The following is a 16,977-nucleotide window of genomic DNA, read 5'->3' as shown; positions in this document are numbered from 1 at the left end:
TTCACTTTTATCTATTTACTTTTCTAATTGTTATATATAAGGCCGAAAGGAAAACTACACAACTAGTTCAGAAATTCACAGTTTGTAATTATTCTTTTGGACATATAATATTGTTACTTTGGTGATGTTGTAACTCTGTTATTTGTTTTAATGAAGAAGACTGCATTTAAATCATAATTATATTCTGAGTATCTCATAGTGGATACTTCTGGTGACTCTGGGCCCAGTCAAGAGAAGATCTACTGCTTCACTTGTGCTATAATATTTTCTATTTATTCTTTATTGTTTGTTAATGTTAAGTTAATATCATTTCAATTATCGTGAGGATTATCGATTTTGATTCTCTTGTTGTTCATTCGAGATTCAGACTTAGCCGTGTGTTATATAGGCGAGATGCTTTTGATTGAATTGGTTATGTTAGTTCCAACATTAAATCGTTGATTCATTCCAAGTAATGTTATCATAGATTTTAAAGATAGAATTGACCACTTTCCGTAATATGCTCATGTAGTTATTTGTTGTTCTATTATCATTCGTTGTTCAATTATCAGTTGTTGTTCAATTAGGATTTTCTCTTCAATTATCATTTGTTGTTCAATTGTCATAGTTCTCTTTAATGATTGAGTGAGTTAGTTTCAATACCATTTAAGATTTCCAGGTGTGATTTCTATAGTTGTATTCAGATTCATTTTTTTCATAATAGGTTAAGTAGAATTGCAAAGTATGTTATGAATTTCTTTCAGAGTTACTTCTTTTAGAATTGTTTGGATTGAGTTTTAAGCAATTACAACGATTTATTATTAGTTAACCTCTGAATTCACTGCATATATAGTGCTGAAACTCTTGAAATAAAAAGGCTTTCCTTGGGTTGACAATTAATGTAGGAATTAAGATTGCCTGTAAAAAGACATCTTAGTGTACCAACACAAGGCATACTCAAGTCGCAAATCATAGAACACCATCTGTCGATCATGAAGTATGTAATGCAAATGCAAATTTCACCTGTAACCTTGAACTCAAAAACTTCAAAATCTCCTCTAGTATATTGAATTCAGCTCTAATACCATGTAGATTTTCCTGTAGATTCACAAGCTCATGTAATCCACTAAAACAAGAGACAAGAATCTACTTCTACTGTCAACCAGCGGAAGCCAATAGATCGATGAAAACAATATGAACAAGAAGAAGACAAATAAATGGCACATAAGCAATAAGTTTTCCTGGGGAAAGCCACTGCTCAAAACTCCGCCTATCTGTATTGCATTAAATAAGAAATATAAGTGAAGATACAAAGCTTGTTCTCACTAGAACAATTCCGCATAAATATGCTCAACTCTCTACCTCATAATCCCGCTATTAGCCAACACTTTGCCAATTTCCACTGCCTACCAAGCCCCTATTTACTTATGCAATTCCTAGGATAAATAGTCTATATTTAAAGGGAATTCATGATTCCAAAACTGCGCAATCCTAATTAGCTCCTCTTCTTGATTGGATGCATGATCTATACAACTTAGTAAATCATACAATTAATAGTACACTATCCCTGCACTCTAGTCCCAACTGGGTCTTTCTCGCAACTAACATGCATGAGTTTTTGATGAGAGAATATTCAGTTAACTGGAGTAGCACTTGTGGATGCACCAGTGCACTAACTGGATGCTAATCCTCTAGTAGTTCAGCAAACAGTTAGAACTAGTTTAACTTACAACTCAATCTAAACTCATACAAGACCCCTAAAATTTAGGGAGAACATTTACATGACTTTTAAAATACTTCCAACTAGAAATTCCTAAGCTAATTAAGTTAATTAAACTTAATTAACTATTTACAAGTTGCTATGAGAATAGAATTCAATTTTAATTCACAGTTTAATTCAAGGACAAATTAAACTAAAGTTTCTTGTTTCCATTTCTCAACAGCGCTAGTAGCAAGGTACTCCTCAATCATATATATTCTAGTGCTTTCAACGTAGATGGGATGGAATATACATCAGATGGATGTGAAGACAAAATGCCTCAATGGAATGATTGAGGAATAGGTGTACATTAAGCAACCGTAAGAATTTGAGACCTTTAATAGAGAGTCACATGTGTGCAGAATCAAGTGAGCGTTGTGGATTGAAACAAGCACCCCGTGCTTGGTACACCATGATTGGCAACTATTTAACCAGGTTGGGATTCACCAAAATTGAAGTAGATGCAAACCTTTACCATATTGTGGTTGAAGGTAAATTATTGATTATAGTATTATATGTCGATGATTTAATTCTAACAGGTGATGAGAATTTGGTAAAATATTGCAAAGAGGATCTTGCAAGAGAATTTGAGATGAAGGACTTGGGGATCATGCATTATTTCCTTAGTATGGAAGTATGGCAAGGAGATGAGGAATTGTTTGTCTCTCAGGGAAAGTATGCCAACGAGATATTGAAGAAGTTCCACATGGATAGCAGTAAACCCATGGAGACTCCTCCAGTAGGAAATTAAAGGAAGATGTTACTTCAGGTGAAGTAGTGGAGGCTACTATTTACAGGTAGCTTGCGGGTTCACTTATGTATTCAGTGAACACATGACCGAACATATGTTTTTCAGTAACTAGCTTATTCAAGCAATGGTTAAGCCAACCAAACTTTAATGGAAGGCAACTAAACATGTGTTGAGATACCTCAGAGGCATCACTCAGTTTGGTCTTTGGTCCAGATGGACATAGGGAGTGAAGCTTCAAGGCTTCACAGATGCAGATTGGGCAGGGGATCCATCTGACAGGAAGAGAACATCAGGGGGAATCTTTAGTATTGGGTCAGTAGAAATTTCTTGGTACAACAGGAAGCAGAGATCAATTGCACTCAGTTTGTAAGAAGTAGAGTACATGGCCACTAGTCAAGCAACTTGTGAGGCTATCTGGATGAGGAATATCCTTGATGGGCTATTTGGTTAGCAAATGGGTCCTACAGTGATTTGTTGTTACAATCAAAGTTGTATCAAACTCTCTGAGAATCCAGTTTTTCATGATCGTTCCAAGCATATCAACATCCGATATCACCATATACAAGATTGTGTGTAGAGGAGAATCATCTTGCTGGAGTACATTCTTACAGAGGAACAAGATGCAGCCATATTGAATAAGGAAATGACAAGAGGAAAATTCAATTTCCATAGAGGCAGGATTGGGGTATCTGATTTTCTTGTTGAGAGGGAGTGTTGAAAAAGTAACAAGAAAATCCTAAATTAATTTTGTCCTTGAATTAAATTAGGAATAAAATTGTGATTCCATATCACAAGACAACTTGTATGAGTTAACTAAGTTAAATTGACTTAGTTGGCTCAATTAATTCTAGTTGAGGTTCTAACTTGAGTCATGTAGAGTGTCTCCTACATTAAATAGCTCTGGTTGAGTTGATTTTGAGTTGTAATTAACTGATAGAGGAACTAGTAGGAGGTCAGACAATGGGGTGTTGCTTCATGTGTTCAACTAGTTAACTGATGATTCACTCATAAATAACTCATTCATGTCAAATCTGAGAGTTACCTAGTTGATATTGGAGTTCAAGGACAATGTACTATCAGTTATATAATCCTATGAATTGTATAGGTGGTGCATGTAGTCAGAGGAAGGCCTATGATAATTTCAAAATTCATATTGAGGAATTTCCTTAATTAATAGGGGGATAATTCCCAAGGAAATAGGGACTTGGGCAAGCCAAAACTTGTTTCACTATTGGCATGGGATTTTCTAGGAAGCAGGGAGACAGATAGAGATAATGCAGAGGTTGCTCGTGCTTGAGAAAATCATTGTAATCTTCTCATATTTTCTAACTAATTCAATATACATATAGCAGGGGTTTTTAGCTTTGGATTTCCCTATGAAATCATTGTGTGATGTGTTGATTAAATTATTTCTCTTGTATGCTTCGTGATTTCGTGATCATTTAATTATTTTCACTAATGAGTAGAGTAGATTCAAGTCTATTGTTTTAGTAAATTACAATTAACAGTTTGAATCTACAAGGAATTTCTATAGTAACTATCCGGAAGGGTCCACAAACATCAAAGTGGACTCTCTCTAATACTTCATGTGCTTTGTTTTCTTGATCTTGGAATGTGTATTTCACATGCTTCCCCAAGGTACAACCCTTGCAAACATCATGTTGCTCAAGTGATCCTTTAGGGAGGCCAGTGGTTATTTGTTATGTAATTTTGAAGGTGCCATGATGTAAATGGCTCAATATACTATGATAGAGCTCACTGACATTGTGACTTTGTGCTTTCTCTACCTTACTGCTTAATGTAGGAAAATATTCCACATCGATTTTATATAGGTTCTTCACACGAACCCCAATCTACTTGACCTTCCCAATGGGTATGTTCCTTAGAAAGGCTTTAGATTTACTAAAGATTTCATCATAGTTACAGTCTTCCAAAACTACTACAGAGATGAGGTTCTTATGGCCTAGAACAAACATGACATCTTTGAGACAAAGAGGGGATCATGACTCCCTCTTAAATGTTATTTTACCAATCCCGATAGCATTGTACCTTCCATCGTCCCCAAGCTTAATATGCACCTAGAGATATTTCTCCTCCAAATCACTGAAAAACTCTTTACACCCTATCAAGTGGAACGAGGCACCTGAGTCCAAGTAGCACACACTCCCCATCACATTTTTGGCCTTGCATGTGATAAGGGTGAAGTCTAGCTCAAACTGTGAAGCCAATGCTTCACCTTTTCTCCTCCTGAGTTCTTCTTGTTAGACTTTTCATATGTGTTGAGCATTAGAAAAGGTATGTGATTGCCACTTATTTCGTTATCTTTTTCCTTTAATTCAAAACTTCTTTACATTATGAAATGAGAATATGATGAAGGATTATGATAAAGTTTAAGAGATTTGCGAGTAACATGGAATAACTAATTATTACCTTTTTCTATGCAGAAATTGAAGAAAATGGAAGATCGCCATTTCAAAGGAAAAGACAAAGCGAAACCAACTGTTGTCCCTTTGACAAGGAACCGCATCCAGATGAGGCAATCCAGATCGGAGTGCATAAGCCAGGAAAAGGAAGAGGAAATACCAAATCAGCACAAAAGGACAAGGAGATAACTAAAAGAAAACGATCTGGCGAATCCCTCAAGATCCTTTGATCCTGAGGGATCGCTACCTTAAGAATATCTCTATCTTTGATATTTCCGCCTGACCGCTATAAAAAGGGACAACGTTGCTAGCCCAAGGGGACTATTATTGTTTTTTAGAATCTACTGTTGTAAACTAAACTTTGATCATCGACTCTCTTTAAAGAGTGATTACTGTAACTCTGTTTTGATGATTAATATATAAACTTCATTGTTGTTTTGTCCTTGATTCTGGAGTAACCGCAGCAGTGCGTCCCTGGAGGCTAAGGGCCCGGCCCTGGTGGATCACTTGCTTCCTGTACCATTATTTTCCAATTCCAAGTCATGTGTGGTTTGATTTCTTTTACTTGCTTCATTCAGTAATCTGCTATTCCTTATCATTTCATGTACCAGCTTTGTCATATTTCATTCATATTCGAATAGTAAGGTTATCTTCTACAATTAAAATTTTATGTTGTCCATTCTGAAATCGTACCACGTTGTTGTTCCCTTACATATTGGTATTACTTTGTAACATTGTTGTTACTTTATAGATTAACATTATTGTTCTATGCTATGCATTTACAGATCGGTAGTATTTTTTATTCAACTATGGTTTACCTTTGAGTGTGATTACTGTTCATTTGGACTGCCATTCCATTGTAATCGCAATTTTTGTTTCTTTATCACAGTGATTAATATTTATTATGCTAAAGACTAAGATTACTGGTTCGCTATGTGTTAACATTTGATTTAGTTTGCTGTGCATTCACCTTCAATTCATTTACTGTTCAACATTTCGTAGATTTACTTTTGTTTGCTATTCCATTCTTGGTTTGTTGTTCCAACCATTTCTGAGTTAAAAGATTGCTGCTTAATTCCTTTAGATTATGATTGTTGTTTAATTCATTTCTATAAGTTAAAGCTTGTTGTTCAATCTTTTCAATAGATCAGTTGTTGTTCCCTTTTCTGTTAATTGCATTATCATTTCAAGTAATTTCTTTGGTGTGAACAAAATGGTCTGTAGCTATAGTGAACATTGACTATTGCCGTCTAGTTCCCAGATTGGAGATCTTCTCTCTGGTTTCTTTTCATTTGCATTAGTTTACAAAGGGAAGAGTTAACATTACTGCACCCTTGACTGATGAAGTGTTGTAGTTTCTTAAATGAATGATTTAGTTACAAAGCATTTCTATTTCCTGCCATTACATTTAGAGTTTGTGTCCAACATTTATTTTCTTTTGTAAAAGCACTATACTGCTAGCATTGCTCTTAACAAGTGACCGCCTCAGACTGAGTACACTCTTTGAGATAACAAATTGTACTTGGATTGACAATTAATGTAGGGTAAATAGAGGTGAAAAAGACCCTGTTTACTGCTCGACATTTTGGCGCTGTTGTCGGGGAAGAGTGTAGCCATTTGTTTCTTTTGAGAGTAGTGTAATTACCTACTAGGAGAGAGTTGGGTTTTAAAAACGGAAGGTAAGAACCTACATACAGAGCATGTAACAGCCCTGCTCCCCTACCCGCTTTCCTACAGATTTGTTGTTGTTTTGGGTAGAAATCAGCATTTGATTTTTGTGCATGACTAAGAAGAAAAAAGCTGAAAAGAATCCTCAACCACTACCCAAGCGTGATAAAGCTAAGGGGCCAGTGACCCTTGGCCGATCGACCTTCATATACGAAATCCTTAAAAAAGCAGAATCTCAGCCTTCAGTAGGACCTAGAAAAGCTGCTTCTAGACAACCTACTAGTTCCCTTCAGGCCACAGGATCACCATCTGTAGCCTTTGCTGAGGTGCACAGCCAAACAGAGGAGCAAGATTTTCAAGAAATTGAGAATTCTAGTCCAAAATCATTGCAAGAAGGGAACCTTAGTAATCTCTGTGAGGGAAGAGGAGAAATAGGGGAAACTAAAGAGCCAAAATCTCCTCTTGGAATAATTCAACCATTAAGCAGCCCAGATAAGGGAAGTGCTGTAAAAATCATCCAGAACGAAGAGCTAGAATCCCCTCAAACATTAATTCAACAAGGAACTCTCATCATCCCAAACCAAGGAAGTGTTGTTAAGGCCATTCCTACTCCTTCTAGCCAGCATAGGAATACCATCCTAGAAATCCCAGAAGGTTATTAGCACATATTTGACCAAATGACCCACAACCAGTAAACCCCCCAAACCTCTACACTGCAATATCCCATTGTAGATACTGCAGTTAATGCACCTATGAAGGCCATTCCTCTCCAGCACATCCCTACATTCCATGGCCTAACATCAAAAGATCCAAATGCATTTTTATTTGAATTCGATGTGTTGTGCAGAGGATACAACTATGCCACCGATCCCCAAAAGTTGAAACCATTTCCCTCTACATTGAAAGGGGTTGCTTTACAATGGTTTATGGGGTTGGGTGGAGGTGTTATAAATGACTGGGATCAAATGAAAGGTGCTTTCCTAAAGAAATATCAGGATTATTGTAGGTCTAGAGAGTTAAAAGATGAAATATTTCAGATGGTAGCTAGACCTAATGAGACATTAGAGGAATATGTTGAATGTTTTTAGTATAATCTTCAAAGATATCCTTATGCATCATTACCCTTACCTGACAATGTATTAAAAACAACACTAATTAAAGTCATGAAGGAACAATGGGTTGAAACACTAAATATTATCGGAAAAGGAGATATTTATCAAGAAAATTTTGCTGACATTATTAATTTATGTATTAGGAGCTCGTGAGGCAGAACAAGGCTAAAACCAGCAGAACATGATAGGTTTACAAGGGACAACAAGATCTATGGAGAAGGAGTAACTCGCGCAGAAATTGGAAATTTATTGGAGAATTTCAAAACTGATATATTGGGGACTCTGACAACGTAGCTCGATATTATGCAAGCGAAACATAAACAAGCAGAAGCAGAGCAAAATCTAGCAATATTATGTCCTAGATGCAAAAATAAACATAGCCACAAAGAGTGCCCATTAGATGCAATTCAAGTTTGCGCCATTTGTACAAAAGACCACTATACGGAGAGCTACCCCTCACTTCCTGGTTTGAAAGTGGTATACAAAGAAGCGGAAGAAGAACCAGAACCAATGTACCTACTTAATCAGCGCCATCAATGGCAGCCGCGAAAATCAGGTATGTTCCCCGATCCAGCTTCTTCTTTCCAGCCTCTACAATATCATGCTCAAGAATATAATACAATGTGGAAAAATAAACCTCCCTTCTCAAATTGGTCACAACAACCATTTCCTTCATCATCTCCATGGCCAAACCAAACAAGTCAATCTAATTGGCCTAATTTCCCCTACACTCCACCATATTGGCAAAACAATGCATATCCAACACAATGGTCCCCTCCCACTTCGCAGAGTCAAGCCTGGCAGACAAACTGGCAAAGACCAATGAATTAGCCAGTAGGAACCATTCCACTCCCTCAACCTACACTGCCAACACTACAACAAAACCCCCAATCCAACTTAAGACTGCAACTCCCAGCCCAAACCAACCCGAACCCAAATAATAAACCGGTTCAATCTATTCAAATAATCAAAACACCAGAACTAGAAACCAATCTAAGGGAGTGCAACGACCTTCAATTAAGGTCTGGGTGTATTGTAGAAACCGAGGGAGACAAACAGGCCCAAGTTGAAAATCAGTTACCTGTAGAACAACCATTACAAGAAGAAGATGTGGTCAGACAACAGACTCATGATCAAACAACCACATCTTCTCCCCCATTCCTAGAACGATTAATCATACCATGCCCTATAGAACATCCTGACTTTGATATTCTAGGAGAACTAAAAAATTTGTACATAAAAATCCCACTCCTCCAAGCTATCCAAGATATCCCAATATATGCAAAAACCATTAAAGAACTCTGTATAAAAAAACCAAGGAGGAGAATAACAAATAACCCAACAGTCCAAGTAGTTGGCACCCTATCTGATTTATTATCAGGAAGAGAAGCACCTACCAAATATGAAGACCCAAGAAATCTAATTGTGACAATGCAAATCAATGGACAAACCTTTTCAAATGCCTTAGTTGATTTAGGGGCTGCAATTAATATTTTAACAACCACCACTTGTCAAAAACTAAGCATTACATCAGTAGAACCAACCTCCACTTTATTAGAACTGGCGGATCGATCAGTGGTTAGGCCAGAAGGTAAACTACATGATCTCATGGTATCTATTGATTCCTGGGAATATCCTGCTAACTTTCTGATAATAAACCCCAAAAATTGACTTGATGGACACCCGTTTATTTTAGGCAAACCTTGGCTTGCGACCGCTGATGCTTAGATTGACTGCTGACAAGGCAGTATGACCATAACTAGAGGGAGTAACATCAAGAACCTAGCCTTATAACCTCCAGCCCAGCCAAGTGTAACAATAATAAAAACTAACAAACATCTTGTATCATACCTTATCGAAAACATTAGATCCCCATTAACTATAGAAGATGCCCTCGATTTCAAAGATCAAACAGAGGATGATGTTATTAACAACTTTATTAACCAAGCTAAATCCAAATCCCACGTAAAATGTCACATGATAGAGGCAGCATTTGACAATGAACTAGAAGAAGATCCTTTCAAAGACACCCATGATCAAACAATACCCGCTCCATCTATTTCAAACAAAAAAACTATAGAGATTGAGCCAGGAAAAACCTTAAACATCAATAATAACCTGACTCCTGAACAAGAAGAGAAGTTGATCCAACTACTGAGAAAATATAAGGAAGTTTTTGCATGGGATTATCCGGACATGAAAAGAATTTATCCCCAACTTTGTACACACCACATTTATACAGAAAAATATGCGAGACTTGTTCACCAACCCCAACAGAGACTCAATCCTCACCTGAAAGACATTGTGAAAGCTAAATTACAAAAACTTTTGGATATAAACTTTATTTATCCAATCTCCAATAGCAAGTGGGTCTCTCCGCTAGTTGTGGTGCTAAAGAAGAATGGAAAGTGGAGGATTTGTGTAGATTATAGAGAATTAAACAAAGCTACCAAGAAAGACCACTTCCCCCTTCCATTCATTGATCAGGTATTAGAAACATTAGCAGGAAAGAAATTATTTTCTTTCTTGGATGGCTTCAGTGGATACAATCAGCTTCATATTGCCCCTAAAGACCAGGACAAAACCACTTTTACCTGTCCTTGGGGAACATTTACCTATAGATTCCTACCCTTTGGCCTATGCAATGCCCCTTCCACATTTCAAAGGGCTATCCTTAGCATCTTTTCAGATTTAATAAATGAAGGGCTCAAAGTATATATGGATGATTTCACACCATATGGAGATGATTTCGACCCAGCACTAGACACGTTGGAAAAGGGGTTGCAACGATGTATTGCCACCAGGCTCTGCTTGAGCCATGAAAAGTGCTATATGATGATGACTGAAGGGCTCATCCTAGGTCATTGTATCTCAGCAGCTGGAATACAGGTAGACCCGACCAAAATTAAGATAATTTTGTTAATACCTACTCCTACCACATAGACAGAGGTACGCAGTTTTCTTGGATTTTCTAGCTATTATAAGAGATTTATAGAACATTTTTCTCAAATAGCTGCACCTCTATATGCACTAATAGGGAATGTTGATTTTGTTTGGATAGATAAATGTGATTGTGCTTTTGAGGATCTAAAAAATGTTGTGTCAACAACCCCAGTGCTCCGGGGTCCAAATTGGGACCTGCCATTTCAAATTTCATCAAATGCTTCAGACACAGCTGGTGGGCATCAGTATTGTAGCAATAATGCTACAACTCCTGGAGCTTCCTTCTCTAATTTTATCAACCCGGTAGTTCGTAAAAAACTTGGAAGCGACGGTGTTGTATGCACAAGTACTAGCTCTTGTCACAACTGTCACTTGGTCAGCTGGCACAAGTCCGCTAGGGCTCAATCCAATTTCTATATGTTCTCAAAAGAAGCTTTTTAAGTGATGAACGAAAGCTATCTCAAAGGAAATTAACCTACTTTGCAAGAATGAACTGAAAGCTAACAAAACATGGAAACCCTAGTAAACCCTAATTCTACCAGCTTAATCCTTATGATGAAATGGTGGGAATGCAACTTCTAAAAGTGATGCCATTACTTCTATTGAGAGGAGATGCATGTGTCTAAACTACTTTCATCTGAAGAGAACATGTTTTTGTATTTTTGCTCAAGTGGTTGGAGTTATTATGACTGTGCTTCTTACTGGGTCTTGACTGTGCAGGGGTAGATCAAAGGGAGGAAGGCTTGGAAAAGGTCAGGAGGACTTCTGAGAGGGTCCAAGGGATCCCTAACATCATTCCACAGAAGTTCACAAAGTTCAGATTCCTGGCAACCGTGTTTGCAAGCTTCTACAGGATGTCTGCAGGGGGTTCTACAGGAAGTTCAGGATTTCTACAGGAAGTCCCGTAATTTCTACAGGATGTTCTGCAATCGGATTTTTGGGTGATGGATGAGTGGATGAGCTGTATGGGTGGATAGGGAGGTAGGAGGGGAGCTTGTGATGGCTTATGGACAGAGAGATGAGATGGAGAGGGGGTGTGTAAAGCTGGTTGGTATAGAGGAGGGTAGAGGCAATGGAAGGCCGAAAAGATACAACAGCGTGGATAATAGAAGAGTTGGGAGGCAAATGATCTAACTGGGAGATAAGTAGATGGCCTAGGTACGGCTTAGAAGGATAAGGAAACGATGGAGTGGTGCTGCGCAGTGTAAATGAAACAAATCACCCCTGTCTTGCGTATAACCGAAATGTCATCAACCTACTCTAACTGTTTTATTAGAAACCAAAGAACAGCAATGTCGTTTTTAAGGGAAAATCGTGCATGGTGCTGAAACAAAGAGTTATTGCTCAAGATCTAAATGCATGGACACTTCTACAAACGGAAATATTACGTTAAAGCTTGCATGAACATGTAAAACTGTGTTTTTGGTAGTTGGCACGGTCTGCACTCCCAATCTCTAAACAGAGGTGGAAGTGAGTGTGCAATCAACCCTTTTTTGGAGCTCTGATTAACTCTAATCTCCTTACTCTAATCTAAACTACTGAAAGCAACTTTATCCATAAAACTAACCTACTTAATCACATCAAGAAATTCAACTCAGCAAACTGTGTTTCCAAATGCATGTAAAGGGAAAGAAATACAATGCTGAAAGAAAAGTAACAATACAAAGAAAGGAGGTCTATTGCTCTCAGGTTGGGCCCAACCCTGAGAGCTATAGCTCCTCTAAGAACTCAGAACTGAACTCGAATCTGCCTGCCTTTTATTAAAAGATCATAGTCATAAGTCTAACAACATGCCAAAAATGGCTTACAAAGAGCAAAACAGAGCTATCAGCTCGTAATTCAGAATCTGCAACAAAGTTTCAAAAGTTCCCATCGAAGGCTACAGCCTCAATATTTATACATTATGAGGGCCAAGCTGGCCTCCTAAATTAGTCGGGCTTGGCTGACCAACTAAAAGTAAACTGTTGTTCCCTTAGAATCCGTTGGTTGCCTTCTAGCTCAGTGGTGATAGCTGTTGGAGCTCGGAGTTGTGGGTGGAGATCACGAGGAAGGCCATTCAATGGCGTGGGCAACCTTCCTACAAAACCTCAATGCCACCTTGGTTGTCTCCTAGCCTTCATCTGCGTAGTTTTGCTCCATTTAATGTCAAAAAACATGAAATAAACATGTATTAGCCACCTAGGAATAGTGATTGCCCTTAATTCGTACAAATAACATAAATATACTAACAAATGATGCATAAGTCATGAAAAATGAAGGGTTGAGCAAGGGTAGTGAGGCCAAATGAGGCCAAAATGTTACCAAATTTGGGGCTCATCATCACCCCCCAACTAAAATATTTGCTCATCCTTGAGCAACTAGTCCAACTCCTCATCCTTCATTGCCTTTACTGCCACCCTTACATCCCAAGCCTCTGTAGTAGTGTCCTCCTTGCTGATATGGAACCCAGCCTTTCTGTTCACCTCTTCCCACTGTTCATTATCATCTTTCTCTATGTTGCCTTCCATCAATCCTAGCAGCAGTGGTGGGCTTAGCTTGAGGCCAATCCAGCTGGCCTGGAGGTTTTGCATGGATTTCTTATAGAGGGCCACCCGGACTAGAGCTTCCCTCATCCGAGTTGGGGTATGATACTCTCTGATTTTCAGACTGTGGGCCAATGTATTCCATCAGCGGGTGCAAGCTTGGACAGAGTTGTCTCCTAACAGTCTCTCCATGTCCTCAAAATGCGCTATGGCCTGGGCCTGCTGATCCATATATCTCAATGAAGCTTGAGGGTCGGTGGACAAGTGTTGGTGTGCCGAGATTAGTGCAACTAGATCCCCTGGTTCTGCTCTAATTAGCAATGGCTCATTCAGCTCTCGGTTCATGACCGCTTTGGCTTCTGCTGCTCTTTTGTCCTCATGGTTCAACCATGAGGCAAATGCCATTAATTGCATATCTCCTAAGGCCTTATTGGGATCCCATGAAATTACATTAGGCAGGGCCAAATTATGGAGGTAGAACTCCGCTAATTTGGCCTTATCCTCTGATAAGCTGGTACTGCATAATTCAGTGAATTGCTGTGAGTCTTGGAGCTGAGAGATACTTCTTTGCGCCAAGGTATTGATTTGAAATTGCAGCCATTGGTCTTTCAGGTACAGGCCATAGGATTTGGCCGGTTGTCTGCATTGTATAGCATCCATGGCCCAACTGGCCATGCAGGCCAATTGTGCCTCTTTCTGCTGAAGCTGTTGTCTGAAAGCTTGCACCTCAATTTGTGCTTGTTGTTCTGCTTCCTGTAGATGCAACGTTGGCTCCCCAAGACCGGTTTGCAGTTCCTTTTTGCCTTGTTGTCCTGCTGTGATGTCCCCTGAGGGTGTGCCTGTTCCTCCCCTCAGCTCTTGTAGTTGCAGTCTAAGTTTTTCGTTTTCTTCCTATAGGAACACCTGCTGGCAATTTGCCACGTGTTTAGCCATGGCTAATTCACTTCTGGCCTCCTTAAGTTGCTCTTCCAAGGGGCCTATGTCCGCCACACCTTTTGATTTGGCTATTTTCATCCACATGTGTGATCGTACTCTCTCTTCCTCCAATGCAAAGAACAGTGGCACAGTGAATTTCTGAGGTATAATTTTTCCAGCCTCTAAGAAGTTGTAATATGAACTCAGACTTGGCTGAGGGCTAGGCTCTGGAATATGCTCTTTCTCTACTTCTTTTGGTGGCTCTACTTCGCCTTCCCTCGGTGGTGATGAGGGTGCTTCTCCTTCCATTCTCTCTGTTTCCTTAAGCCGGGCTAAGGTTTCCTGTAGAGCAGCTTCAGCATCCTGTAGCCGGGCTTTTGAAGCCAATTGGTCTAACCTTTCTTTCCAAGAGGTTGTTTTTGGGCTCCCCCTCTCATAGGTGACTGATATCTTTGAGGGAGACCTCTCGTTGGGCGAAGTAGGGGCATCATCTATAGTGATTGGGCTACTGGACGGAGGTTGTGGCCTGCCCGTCTTTATTCTCACACTTCTCCTAACTTTAAAATATAGAGGGGCCTCCCTCTTTCTCTTTTCCTTGGGCTTAGGAGGTGTACTAAGGGCGGCCAGCACAGCTGTTGCCTCCCTTGCAAGAACATCGGCTTTCTTTTCCCTTGGTTCTCTTTTCTCAGGGCTTCCTGTAGAAGACCATTTTTCAGTTGATTTCTGGCTTCCTGTAGAAGCAGGTTTCGGTTTTCCTGTAGGAACAGGTGGCACCACTTTAGTTTGCTTTGCTGAGGGTGTTTTACTTTTTGACTTGGTCGAGGCTGCTGTCGAGGTACCTTTGTTGATGTGGACCTGCTCAGTCTTGTCCGCCCTGCTTTGTAATCTCTTCCCCCGGGATGTTAATATGGGTGTTTCATCCTTCTCTTTGGCACCCTTTTTCTCTTGTTTCTTCTTTTGCTCTTTCTTCTGCTCCGTGGTCGTGGCCTTCTGGCCTTTTTCTTTCTTCCCTGCGGGCACTCACTCCTTCTCCTCACTGTTGGATGAACCGAGCTCTTCGGTCAACATCTTTATATCACCATCCTTGGTCAAATTTCTGAAGGCTTCCCATGAGAGAGGAACCTTGTATGTGTGTAGCGTATCCTCCACAAGGAGTTTAATGAGTCCATGGTGGGCTACCTGGTCTGGTGTGCCTTCTTTCAACTTGGTGGCACATTCAATCATAGACTATAGTAGAAAGTAGGGGATACTTAGTTTGTTCTCTACAGGTAGGTCCATCTGATGCCTTAATTCTGTGAGTAACCGAAAATGGTACCCATACACAATGCTAAACCGACCTTCGCAGGTGATGTACTTCATAATCTGAAGACTAACTTCACTCCAAAGTGGCAGTAAGTTGGTTCTACGAACCCCGTTTTTATCTTCTGACAATTCCTCCTCTTGGGGGGAAGAATTCCTTCTTAGCCTTCTGGCCCAATTTCCTCTCTTCTTTAGCCCATGGTAATCCCATTGGGAGCTCAGCAACTCAACTGATGAAATGTGGGGTGAGTCTGAGACTCAAACCCCTGAAGTTGACGGTGGCCAATGTTTTGGATTTCGGCTTCAGAGCTTGCAAGAACTCCTCTGCCACCTCATCGTCATAGCCCTGCAATTTGTCGCAGAACGACATCCATTGCGCTTGCGTGAACAGCTCCACCACCTCAGGATTCTCTCTTAGCTTTGTTGATTCGGTTGGTTCCCTTCTGATGAACCCACCCAGCATGGTGAAAAACTACTGCGTTAGCTGGAGGTGGCGAGTGCGGAAGAAAATTGGCCTACTGGGACAGAGCGTAGAATTACGCCTCTGCCACGCATACAATTCACGAAAACTTATCTCCCGATGAGCCTTAACACGGCTTAATTATAACTCACATCCTGTAGGACGACAATTCATGAAAACGGCAGACAGTACTTGCAATTTGTTACGACCAGACTGTAGAACGTCGACTCTGCCACCCTCGAAACCAATTGCATGGAAGGTTCAGGCTTACCTTTATAATCCGCCACCTTTTGACGTGAGGAACCCAATTTCCTATAGAAGCAGCTTTCATGTAGAAGCAGCACACAAATTCTAGAGTATACTGCAGTGGGTCTGCGCCTTCTGTGCTGCTATCAGACGTTCAAATGGCCGAAGGCTTGTAGTGTCGAGCTTCAGAGGAATGCGGATGCTCACTCGACTTCCAAACGGCTGATGATAAATGCGTGGGGTGGCGATCTAGCCGATAGATTTGAATCCGGCGGAATCCGTGGCGCGGGGGTGAGCTGTCCCTGCCGGACCGTTGGGTAACGTCACTTAATCATTCTACTGCCAGTTCCCTTACTGCCGCATCATTCCCCGCAGATCCGCCGCCGTCATTTCTGTTAAAACGCGCTTCTCCCCGACTGGATGGCTCTCACGTGTGCACTACCCATTCCTTTTGCCACGACCACCGTTTACACATCCGACTGGACCATCTGACTAGTCGACGTGGCCAGTCGAATGGCCATACGACCGCTCAACCCATTCACTTCACACTTTGCAAACATTTCAAAGTAATATCCATGTAATTCGACGAAAGAAAGGGCGAGGCACTTACCTGTGCGGCCGCGACATGATCTTTCAAGCTCTTGGACGACGATGACTAAATTTGCTTGCTGCTGCTGGATTGCACAGGTCCGGAGGTTCCTCTGCGCAGGCTGCTGACGATGAAGCTTATGATTCGGCTGCATGTGCCCGCGTTATCATTGCATGTTGCAGGCGATTGAATGGTGTACACTCTAGTTGGCTTAACTGCTACGGGACTCCTGCAGGATGTCCTGTAGCAGTTTTTCCTCCTCGGGTGCATGCTGAACGATGAAGACAGTGGCATCACGATCACGCTCGTAG

At 40.4% G+C, this 16,977-nt stretch overlaps 1 pseudogene; it reads right to left on the bottom strand.

Annotated features, from left to right (window-relative positions):
* Window positions 1-16,820, bottom strand: part of LOC149226782 (helicase-like transcription factor CHR28) — a 117,382-nt pseudogene extending 100,562 nt beyond the window's left edge.
* Window positions 16,821-16,977: the final 157 nt, after the last annotated feature.

The sequence above is a fragment of the Pinus tabuliformis genome, chromosome J (genome assembly GCF_031772625.1).
Source record: "Pinus tabuliformis cultivar Carrire ecotype Pingquan chromosome J, CPIR1, whole genome shotgun sequence".
Taxonomy (NCBI): Eukaryota; Viridiplantae; Streptophyta; class Pinopsida; order Pinales; family Pinaceae; genus Pinus; species Pinus tabuliformis.
The sequence above is the reverse complement of the archived record's forward strand: the minus strand, read 5'-3'. Positions and strand labels throughout refer to the sequence as shown.